This window comes from Aythya ferina, assembly GCF_964211825.1.
Source record: "Aythya ferina genome assembly, chromosome: 11".
Lineage (NCBI taxonomy): Eukaryota > Metazoa > Chordata > Aves > Anseriformes > Anatidae > Aythya > Aythya ferina.
This window is the reverse complement of record NC_140307.1, coordinates 15,613,401-15,625,885: the sequence shown is the minus strand read 5'-3', so window position 1 is coordinate 15,625,885 and position 12,485 is coordinate 15,613,401. Positions and strand designations below refer to the sequence as shown.

Genomic DNA, 12,485 nt, shown 5'->3' with positions numbered 1-12,485 from the left:
AGATTTCAGGTTACTATTTTTTTCTTTTTGGAAATCAAAGGCACTGTTTGACTCTCTACTACACGCAAATAACTGTAATGTTTGGGATTATCTCTATCACACAGTTTGCTTCAGGAAATACCTACTCCCTGACTACTTTTTATTCTGTAAACTAATTTTGATTCTGTATTTCATAGTATTATGAATAACCCATTTTGTAGATTGATAATTCAGTCACACTAACATGCCCACAGGTTCCAATAAAGGTTATTTTCGTTTGCTAGTTCTGCAAGTCCATCAAAATACGCCAAAAGTATCAATTTACATAACAACACACAGTGTGATATAAATTATACCAGTGTGGTACGTATCTTGTATATTCCAGCTCATCTGCAGATGACTAGAATGATGAAACAATCCATATGTTACATTACTTTCTTTCCTCGTATTGAGCAAAGGCCTGTATTTGGCACAGCAATCTTCTGGCTGACGTTTTAAGCATATTCTGAAGCTCAACCTCTTCAGCAAAAAACATAACTTCATGATAATATAAAAACTTGGTATTATAAGCATATCTTTAAATAATTTTTAGAATCCGGTCTTACATACAATACTACAGCACATTGTCAGTTTTTCAGCTTACCAAAACAGGAAAGACTAATGGAAGTAAACAAAGCTACTTTGATGTAAAGCTGTATAAAATGAGAATATTTTCTGTTGCGAGACTAACTGAAGACAGATTTCCTGAAGATCGTGAGACAGATTGAGACAGTTGCCTTTATCACAAATTTCTGTTAGGAAAGCAGGTGCAAAATCAGACATTTGGGAAAAAAAAAAAAAAAACAACTCATTAGGTAAAGGCAAACTGCCTGAAATTGTCACATTCTTATCACACAATATCAAAACACTCCAAAGAATTAAGAGATAAAAGCATGATTTTTACCATTCATATACATTAGCCAGTTATAATTTCTACTTCTCAGAAACAGTTTAGAACAACTGGAAAAAAATAAGAGAATTACACAGAATATGTTCAAATGTTCCATTTTTCACAAAACTGTCTAGCTGTATTTTAATGTTCACTGAAATCTTAAAAGGTAATTCTCTGTCTAAGAATCATTTGGTGGTAAAAATAAACCAAAACCCTTCTGCCATTCATTCTTGTTTTTTTTTTGTTTGTTTGTTTGTTTGTTTTTTGTTGTTGTTTTTTGTTTTTTTTTTTTTTCTCTATTCATTTATTTCATACAGGTTATTCAAATGTAAGCACACTTCCCTTTGCTTTCCTAAAGCCAGTAAGAGGAACCTGCAAATCTCATGGAATTCGTGTTTGGCCTGCTGCCTGAAAAACAAAAATTACTTCAGTCGGTATCAGCACAGAGCTGTTTTACTAGGTTGATACATAAAACTAGGCTTTCCTCCAGTTAAACAACAATAATTTGTTTTAGTTTGATAGGTCCTTCTAAATAATGGTGCCATCAGTAAACATCTGGCTTCTTCCTAGCAGATTAGGCCTCCAATGAGGAAAGTGTGTTTATAATTCTAATTTGAAACACAGCACATTAATATGCTGATTCTCATAATGTTTGCCTTAACCTGTTTGGAGAAATTATGACTACAAATATCTGGTACACAACACCTCTAAACTACCAGCTTGTATAAACAACACAAGAGCCGATACAGTCTCATACAGATGATTAGAACCACTTCAGAGGCAATCATGATTAGCGATTTGGCTCAAAGCCATATTTTACACATAAACAAAGCATCTGTTTCTGAGTTCCTGTCCCAAGCTAATAGACCCACCTCCCCTATTACTAATAAACCCATTCAAGAGAGCCAGATGGCCTATCTGAAACAGCCCGGGTGTTTTCCTGAGCTAGGCAAACCAGAGCCATGGAACCAGAGTTGGCTCCAAATCATATTTCCTTGGGCTCTAGGAGCCCGTAAAATGACACACAAACTGGCTCCACAAAAGAAGAATACAAAAGCTGGTACCATCCATTATTTAGAATTGGTGTGAGGCCAACAGCTGCCCCTCCAGATGATCCTTTCATGTAAGGTACAATGAAGGAAGATGAAAAGTACGGTGCACTCTTGCAGGAGTTGGTGTACTGCAATGCAGACTGTCGCCATTCCTTGCGGGATTTTTTTTCCTTCAGATTTTGCAAATCCCTGCCCGCAGCCAAGTAGTACTGCTCAGCTGTCTTGTCTGTATGTTGTATGTACTTGACAATTGGGTGGTTTTACATATTTAATAAAAGCGTCATATTTCATTAGTGGAACTGGGCTTTAAAAAGGATCTTGGGCTCCTCGGCAGGAACTGGAACTGTTGAGAGCCAAATAGAGCAGCACTGGTGTGGTTCAGTTGTAAGATCTCTTTCCTCTCCTGTGACCCAAGTTCTCATTTAAACAGTTCAGTCTGTAAGTGGATTAGTGAAGATGCTCCAGAAGCCAACGAGGTAGTGCTGCATGAGAACCCGTAACTGACCTAACCTAAGAAGACTATTAGAGATAAATTTTGTTTTATTTTCCTTAGAAGCAAATGGACAGGTGGTAAGTAGTGACAGGCAGAAATGGCCATTTAAGTTGCCTGCCCCATCAAACCACCTGCATAAAAAGAACTTCATTTTAGCCCTTTCACTATGATGCATAAGGTGCTTTGTTCCACTAAGCTGATGACTGAATTTCAGCAGCGTATGTCTGCATGCACAATTCACTACAACAGGAGCAAATAAACCTCATTCTAAGAGCAGTAGCAGGTCATATCACTCCTGTAGAAGCAAGGAATTTTTTTGCAGAGAAAGTCCTTTCAGAACAGCACAGCCAAAGTGAGAATGTTTCTTGTGTGCTACTATCCCTAAGCTACAGACCAAAACTTCTTTATTTCTGTCTCCTGGGCTACCAGCAGATTTGCAAAGACATAAACCTCCTCAAATACAGCTATCTGCCCCCCACCCAGCCATTAGAGACAGAAAAATGAATCATTGTAAGGGGAAAAAAATCAAGGAAATGTGCTGAAACAATTGAGGTCTGTCACTCCTCTTCATTAAAAGCAGGTTCCACTGTAGTTATTGAAGCTCTCTGGGATCTCTTGGGATAACTGCTGGAATAGAAATGTAAAGTACTGTTTTTCATGTATTTTCCCCATACTGTCAGTGCTGTGAGCAGGACATTCCTTGATTTTTAAAGGAAAGCCCTGAAAAACAGGCATATTTCACAGCCCAGATCAAGCGTAATTCTGAATCTATGTCACTGTTCACATCAGTGGCTGAGAACTCAGACTTTCCTTCAGAGGATAAAGGATTTAGTGAAATGTGCATAGCCAATGTTGTCCTGTTAGTCTAAGGTTTCTGCTGATTTTCCTTGAAGAGATTATTTCAGTGCAGGTAAGCCAGAGTATAAAACTTGAATCAAAAATCTCTTTCTGCATTCCTAGAAATGTAAGAAAAGATCACCATATACACATATTGTAAGAATGACATGCATGTTCCAGGTTTTCCTACTTCATGTTTTGAATTTCTGATTGAGATTTATTGTACAACAGGGTTTTGCAGTGGGGGGAAAAATAATTTAAAAAAAAAATTGGTTTTACCCACTGAGGGTAAAGTAGAGATAAGTAGAGAAAGGATGCAGGGGAAAAGAGGAAAGTGACCAGAAGCAAAACTGAATCTCCTGTTTCAAGAGGAAAAGCAGGTTGATGGTTTATGAGAAGTTCATTTGATTAATATAACAAGATTTATAGCACTCAAACCAAGCACTGTCTACACTAGGCATTTTATTGCAGGATTTACCAAATTAAGCTACCTGGAATAAGTCTTTGGGATGAATTCTACCCTCTGAGAAAGTTCCTTTAGCAGTACAATTGGGAACGAAGTCTTAATGCAACAAAAGCTGTCCTGAGCAGCCCCTTCCAAAAGTCACCGATGGAGTTACCAAAATTCTTACAATAACTCATGGCTCCGAGTCCACCTCAGCCTGTTACTTATGAAAACAAACAAACCAAAACCACCCCTGTCATTTCTGGAGTACATAAAATTCTCTGTACCTCTACTGGGCAATCACACCATGACAGATGCTGCCCTCAGTCCTCTGCCACAGTGCCCTGCTTCACCAAGGGGAATTCTCTCACCGTACCACGCAGTCTTCCCTTCCTCTGAGACCAACTGTGAGAACTTATCACTTTCATCAACAGCGCCTGGTTTAGCTAACAACAAGATCACTACAATATCAATTTCAATGTGTTTCCATTTTTCAGAGAAGCCTCCAAACATGGTATTTGCACTGTTAATCTATTTGAGTAAGAACGCACTAGATATTTTGTGAAACATGGTGAGATACACCTTGTCAATCTTTTTTAATCTGAAGAGTTGAGATCTATTTGCTTATCACTTCCCACCAAATGTTAATGCAGAATTTATTTAATGCTAGTTTTCGTGTGCTGAATTAGCTCACGACACAGCTGAGTGTCCCTCGTGAGCAAGTGATCCATTTGCACATGTCAAGCATCCTAGTCTATTTAGTCCTATCCCAACTGCTTAATGTCTGAAACAGAAGCATCCGCTACATTCTTCTTGATCTAAACAGCTAATTTAATACCCTTGGACAAAAGGGGCCTGGTGTTTTGGTAAGCTCCCATGGGTCTAACTATCACAAAGAAGAGATTGTTGAATACACACATAAAAAAGGAAGAGATAGGAGGCAGGCGGCCTGATCTTTATGACCCACTGATTATTCTATCAGTAAGTAGAAGCATAAATCTAGCTCCTGACCTAACAAAATACTATTTTACTTCCCTTTACTCTATATTTTATCTTTTATAGCCAATAAAACATTAAACATTACAAAAGGTTATGTTCGCACCAATATTTTCACTAAATGACAATAAATTCTAAGTTGAGCCAAGCAGAGGTTTCAGCAGCAGCTACTCTGACAGTTGTTGGACACTCTTCCTGCAATTCCCTCTGAACACATGAATGCCACTAATATCAAGAAAGCCCATCTGGAAAATCCAACACTGAATTTGAATCAGTCTAATGATCTTCTTAACGATTTAATAGCAAATCTATACACTAATACAAAGCTGAGTTCTTTTTCAATGATCTGGCTCCTCCACCCTCCTTTCTGAACATCCCCAAATACCAAAATCATCATCAGCCTTCTTAACTGAATTCCCTTGCCTTTCAAGGCTCTGAAGAGTTGTCTGTTTTTTATTCCACAGTGCTTAAGAGGGGAAAATTAAAATAATTGTTAGGAAAAAAGACAAAAAGAGATGATGGGACTGAAGAAGAATCAAGGTAGGGAGCAGACTAAATAGTCCACTCAATGCAAAACTAGGTTCTCCAGTTACATGGACTGTGTGGGTGACAGACAGGCAGAGTGGAAAATAGGTCTGAAAAATGGTATGCGTTTTGTGCTCCGTCGCTTTGGGACAGACAGGGAGAACATGAAGTTGTTTTGAACTGGATCCAGAAACAATCATCAAGAACCACTGATCAGACTCCCAAAAGACTAAAGATAGGACAAAGGCATTGGCAGGACAGCCATCACAGGGCAGACTGGACAGTTCTCCCATCACAACACAAGACTTTCCTGAAACACTTCCATCTAAAAGGTTCACTCAGTCACCAGCTGTTCTGTTCATCCCATAAAGCACTGAATATTGAACTGCTCCTTCTCAGATGCCAGATCCCAAGTTTGCAGATTCACCACTGTTCTAGTGCAATGTAAGACCTACAGCTGAGACAACTGTGAAAATACTTGCTCACCTGGGAAAATAATTTCAGATACATAAGCTATGAAAGTTTGATCAAGGTTTGAAAGGACATTTCTCAAGCAGCATTTGAGCTGAAATTAATTAATGACAATTAATGATCACCAGTGCAGAGGAACTGAACCTAGGAGCAGAAAATATCAGTGAGAATAGTCCACCACTCGTAGTAGACTCAATATGTCAAGATTTACTTTAAAATATTATTTTATTTTAAATGAAGAATTCATCTCTAATTTGAAAGGGAAACTAAGGCAGAGAGCAGCTAAATGACTTACCCAATATCACACAGTATATGAAGACCAACAGGGTAACACTATCAGGTAATTCTGTCCCAAACACAGTATCTTTTTTTATTCTAACATCAAATCCAAACTGCTGCCAAACTAATTAAACTGAGAACGGCATACTTCGGTAAGACCGTTTTAAAATGTGCAGTCATGAATACACTAGGAAAATGGAGAAAATGTTAGCGAGCATCTTAATTTTGTTTGGGAGGAGAAGAGGACAGCTATACTTATAAAACACATTAACTACTGGATTAATCCTGAATCAAGAGCATTTTCATGGCCAATTCATGTCTATTGTGATTGGTGAGGTGTGATATGAAGCTTTCAGTTACATTTTTTTCTACGACAGAGACTTTTTAGTGACATAGGAATATGGAATTACACAGTTTAAACTAACTGACGAAGAAAGTCTGGGATCAAACAGCATGTCTGCAAGCCCAATTTCTGCCCTATTTTAAAAATGCTCTGAACAAGGTCAGCAGAGCACTGTCCTGACTGAAGGGCCCACAAAACTTCAAAACCTGGTAAATACCTGACTAAGGGGCAAGCATACTGTAATAAGGTCAGATATTGAGAGGAATGTAGACAGTTGAAAACGACAAGTCTAGATCTTCAAAGCCACTGGAGTGCCTCATATTCTGCATTCCAGACTGAAGACACAGACCTGAATTTACAGATGACTCAAGGCGAGCATTCCACTCACTTGGACAGCTCAGGCAGGTTCTTACAGCTTAACAGACATATCACTCCGGGAATTCCAGGAGTACTCTCCCAGCTCAGGGGTTTTACTTGTTTGATAAATTACACACAACATTCCCATCTTTCCTTTCTAATATTTAATCAGAGAAAATTGTTCTATGTGAATTAGCTCTTATTTAACCAACTGCCTTTTAAAATGAATTTCTTACATGCAGAATCAAGGCATCTCTGCAGCTTATTCATCTAATGTCAAGGTGTTTTCCAAGCCATGACCTACACTAATCTAAAATACATATAACACATATAATAAAAAGAGAGAGAAGTAGATTACATCTTCGTATGTTCTGTGCCGCTGAGAGCTCTCAAATCATGTATGTTGGCAGCCTCTGAATATTTTGTCAGTATATCAGTTAGTTTACTACAGGTCATTATTTCGAGCCTTTTGGCTCCCACCCAGTTCCAACAACTTGTTTTAAAACACTGTATTATCATTATGGATGCAGCAGCTTCTGAAACAACTGCACTTCTCATTTTTCTTCACAATCTGGTATTTCCAGGATATACAGTAATATATCTTTTATATAGCAATAAAGGGTGGAAGGCAGAAATAACTGAAAAAGCCAGATCACACCTTATCAGTATTTTTTAAATCTTATTCCTTATTCTACATGACACACACAAGACATTACACCTCATTATCTGTGCCAGTTTTGAACTGACAGGTCAACCCCATTCTCTCAAAGTGAAATAAATTAACTCAAGAAAGAAAAGGAACAGAAAAAGGAGGAAAATTGTCCCATCTACCCCCATCAAAAAATGTAGCATGAGACCTGAATGTAATCAGAAAAAAAAGCAGTTGCTTTAGTGATACATTTTTTTAATAAAAAAATTGCAAAAGAACAGAAAAAAATCTTCCTGTAATCCATCATTTGCAATAATATTATGACTTAGTCATAGTTCAAAACTACTATACAGTATAAACTGTTTTCTGCTCTATTGCAAGAAAAAACCTTGTTGCAATGAGAATGGATATTCTGAACTAATAGTCCACAGCAAAACCCAAAACATACCTAAAAAGCTCCTAACATTATTTATGGAAATAGGGGGGAAAATAGAAGTTGTAAAGAATTTAGATCCCCTATTATTAGTGTATTTATTGTGAAATGCCAACTGTTGCTTTACTGTCCTATTTAAGTACATCATTATTAAATTTATTTGCAATAATTTCATTGCAATACTGTCTCAGAAACAAAATTGAATTAACTATGTAATCATAAAAAGCCTACAAGGATATAAAGCAACTCATTTAATGTTTTTATGATAAAATCTTTAAAAATATTTTTTTCCAATATAATTACCCTTCTTTAGTGCTTAATAAATTTTAAAGATTCTAGGAAGAGATTTGTTTGTTTGTTTTGCATTTACTTTAAAATCAAGTAGAAACACAGCAACTTTAAGATAGCCTTTCTTTTTCAGGGAACAAAATTTCAAAAACTTCATAAATTCAATCTTTTGTAAAATGTGGTAAAATGTATTTATAACTATTCTTTCAATAATAATAATAAAAGCAGATTTTTGTGCAACAGATAAGTTCTGTGTAAGTTTAGAAATAGTCCCCACAAACCTTAAAGCTTATTTTCACCTTACAAGTAAATCACTACCTGAAAATACACAGGTATAAAACCGACAGCTAAGGACTCCTAGCACAAGGCTGCAGAAGAATGGGCAAATTATTTAATAGCTATTACATCATGAATTCACAAGCAATATACTGTGTTCTACAGTTAACACACCTGTATACATTTCTTCCAATCAGCCTTCTTAATTAGCAAAATATTATTTTCTATTAATCACTAAACAGGTCCTTACATAAGCCACAGTAAAAAAGATCAGTGAGTATTTTTTCCATTAATACACTAAAAACGCATAGGCTGAACTTAAACAAAGCCCCTTCATATAATCAAAATAATTCTTGCTGTATTAAAAATTTAAAAACATTTCCTGAGTGTGGAAACAACAGTCTGAGTGAGAAGAAAAGGAACATTAATGTACTCAAATAATTGGAAATATCTCCTTTAGAAAAGCTATGTTAATGGCACACATTTTATTATCAGATAAGACAGTGAAAATGCAAAGATTGTTCAACTGATAGCAGCTAAATACTAGAGTGCTAATATGAATATAGCAAGAGATATGGCAACGTATTTAATTTTGTATGGAGAAAATGAGAATGAGTACCTGTTTTAAATCAGAAAGCAGCAGATTATTTCAAAATCAAAACACTTCCTGCTAACGGGGAGAAAATTCCTTTACTGCTACTGTCATTACTAATCCACTCCTTGGAAGGCTATTCACAAAAAAACCTTCCAGTTTTGAAAATTTGTAATACGATTAGAATATCAAAAATCATTTGGGTTTCCTGTGCCCTAAAGAGAGCAATTATAAAATTTAGGTAATTATTTCAAAGAACATAGTCAATTTCTAGATACAGAAAAAATACTGGAAGATGAAACTGAATTTTTGACATGAAGGTTTAGAGTCAAGGAATGTAAATGTTTGGAGAAAGCAGAGTTCATAATATATCAAGATGTATCAGGATTTTTGTTTTGCTTTAAAGGCAGGAATACTTGAAGCTTTCTCTGAGCTCCCTCTCGTGAGCAGATGCTGACAATACACCAAATGCATCACCTACAGTGGGACCCAAATAACATACGAGCTGTAATTTCATATACAGTTATTTGTTTCTTATTGCATCATACCCCAAAGAGCCTTGCAGACAGCAAGGTTCAGTTCCAAAGATAGTCATGTACAGCTAGCTTTCCCTAGAAGGAATAAAATATAAACAGAAACATATAAAAAATAAAATCTGCTTCTCTATCTGGTGCTTCTGTAGAGTTCATGATCTCTCACTGCAAGGAAAAGTTACACTTGAGGGACAAGCTTTAAAGACAGTCATAGCAGTGTTGACAGAGCAAGCATTATGCTTTCTGAAGTAGAAATGCTACAGTTTTTTTCCCTTTTTTAATATTAATGAAAAAGGTATTTTAAAATCAACCACTCAAAAAATCTTTCATCTTGCAAGAAGCTTTTCCATTGAATAGGATGTAAACATTGTCTTAGCTCTTCACTGAACTACAATTAATTTTAATTAATCCATTTTAAATCTTTCTCCCTTATAAAACATTTTGCATTACTCTATATCAATGCACTGCAATAAGAAACCACCTCTTTTATACGAGGTTTAGATGATGTGCAAATGGAGTTACAAATCACAGCAATAAGGATTTTTGCATCAAGGTGTAATCCCTGACAGCTTTTCCACCATTAGTGTCTTGATCGTAATCTGAATTAGACTGTTTAAACTGTTCTCAGGTGACTAATTTACCTGAAATATGAGGAAGGAAGTTGTGTATAAGAAACAGTAAAAGTCACCCTTATGCGTATGACTGTAAACCACACCAAGGAAACCACCTAGAGCCATGTTAGAAACATCACTATTTTCTTTGTAGTTGCTTAATTCCATATTCATGGAAAGGTATATGCTTCTTTAGCCCTATTACAATGCCTATGTCACAAAGCAGATCTGATAAGACACTAGTATAGATCCAAATAAATCCTACTACCATTATTTCTTGTGGAATTTGGTTTATTCAGATAAATGGTGCCAACAAACTGTAAAATATCCCTGGGAAACTTTCTGTGGTTGCATGTGTTACTGGAATGGGGTAACCGAAGAGGAAACAATGAACTAAATCAAGATCTTATCCCCAAAAAATGAGATCAAACCCTTTCTTCACACATTTTTGGGACAGCAAGAATCTGGAGAGGCATATTTTAAGTGCATACAATTTCTCTTCTGAAGGCAAATATATCTCAGATAAAGTAACAGTCTAAATTATATCACCAGCAACTGAAATTATGTCTTTTTTTTTTTTCTTTGTTTTATCATGTATTTGATTTGCCAGGTGGGGAATTACTAGTAAAACATTGCAACACTGCCAAGTACCATTCTTAGAGGTGGTTTTGATTTTCAAAGTCCAGGAAACCTGATCCTGACAAAATACCTATGACCAGGGACCTATCTTTTACATTAGCAAGCCCGCAACCACATGACAGGACCTACACGAAAGCTTGCAAATTTGTCCTTATCTGGAACATCAGTAAGCCAGTAGTATCAATAAATATATAAAAATAATATATATATATATATAAACTAATGACATCAACAAAACACGTATTACATGCAGAAAACATTTTTAGAATTCACAGGAGGCTAATATAGGTTTCTAGTCTACATTTAGCAAAAACAATCCCGGCCTTTGAAACTGTGCAGGTTTATTTAACATCACTTTGCTCCCAAAGAAGGACTGCCTGCAATTCTAAACACCATGTAGCAGCAAGGCAAAGCACGCTAGCCATCAAATTCTAGTTGTTCATTCCACGAACTGGAAAAATACTCGCCATTTCATTTCTTTTACACAGCCACATTTGAGCAAGCAAAGGTTATAGAGATGGCTTACCTAATTAGATTCAAAGAGTAATTTACTCTCTCAGCAATAGTTTTTAGATGTACAAATCTAGTCAGAGAGGCATTTTGTGACCAGGTGTGAAAGACACTGCTCCATCAGGCATTAAATTGGAGCTGCTCCTGAAAAATGCTATCATTTGTGTATTTAAGTTACCAATATTTTATCAACTGCATTTTATACCAAATATTCCTTGTGGTGTACAGCCACAAGGCATTTTTGCATGGATCTCTCACCCCTTCAATAGCAACACGAAACAGGCTACTGCATGCTTCTCTTTTCAGAAGGCTTGATTTAAAAAGTCTTAAGATTTACCCATAGAACTCCATCTGCCTCTGAACCAGGGCCACAAAAGAGGTAATGTCTGAGAGAAAACAGCTGATACATGCTAGCAGCTTCTTATTGCCAAAGCAACAACAGCTGAGAAACGAGAAAAACAGTTTCTCGTCAGTTACTTAATGCTTATACTGAAGTTGTGCCGGGAGCCGCTGTGAGGGGCTGGATGTGCGTAGTGAACGCTCACAGCGCACCCAGGGCCCTCGCCTCACGCTGCCGGCTCGCCTCGGCCCCGACGCAGGAGGGCAGACACGCAACACTCCCGAGTGAAGCGTTGAATACCTGTCACCACACAGCAGCAAACAGGACTCCCTGAGCGGCAGGCAGGGCGACGGGGACACGGCGTGCGCCTGCGGCTTCCCTCACGGCTCTCGGCTGGGTTTTGGGCGGCCCCGGGCTCCCTGAGGCGGACGAGAGGCGCGCGGGGGCCGCCCGCAGCCTGCTGAGGAGCTCAGCGCCCCTCAGGCGCGAGGCGCGGCCCGGCGGGAGCGGCACGCGCGGGAAAAAGGGCGGGAAGGAAGAAGGCGGGAAGGCAAAAGGCGGGAAGCTGCCTCCTCACGGGCCGAAGGCCTGAGGCACCCCGGCAGGGCGCGGCCCGCTCTGAACGCTGCTGGAGGGGGACTCACAAATACTCGCCCCATGTTTTACACGGACAAAAAAAAACGAAAACAAACACCTGGGGCTTGAGTTTTACTGTCACTGATTTGCAAACATACGTAAATAAAAATCAGGGGAATCGTTTTGCTTTTCTTAAGAAATTGCATAACCAAAAAGGGGAAAGGCTTCGAGGGAGGAAGATAAGGTTTCAGCCGTGGGGAGAAAACAAAATACAGAGAACGGTTGGCAAAGGCTAAATATGTGTCAATTGTTCACGCAATTTTCAAATTA

The 12,485-nt window shown here is 37.8% G+C and overlaps 1 long non-coding RNA gene across 1 annotated transcript in view; it reads right to left on the bottom strand.

Annotated features, from left to right (window-relative positions):
• LOC311442790 overlaps nt 1-11,818 on the bottom strand; it is a 63,534-nt gene extending 51,716 nt beyond the window's left edge. Inside the window, exons 1-2 of the long non-coding RNA XR_014696870.1 lie at nt 11,498-11,818; nt 11,256-11,393 (exon numbers count right to left, since the gene is read on the bottom strand). This is a non-coding gene — a long non-coding RNA (uncharacterized lncRNA). The remainder of the gene's footprint in view (nt 1-11,255; nt 11,394-11,497) is intronic.
• Nucleotides 11,819-12,485: the final 667 nt, after the last annotated feature.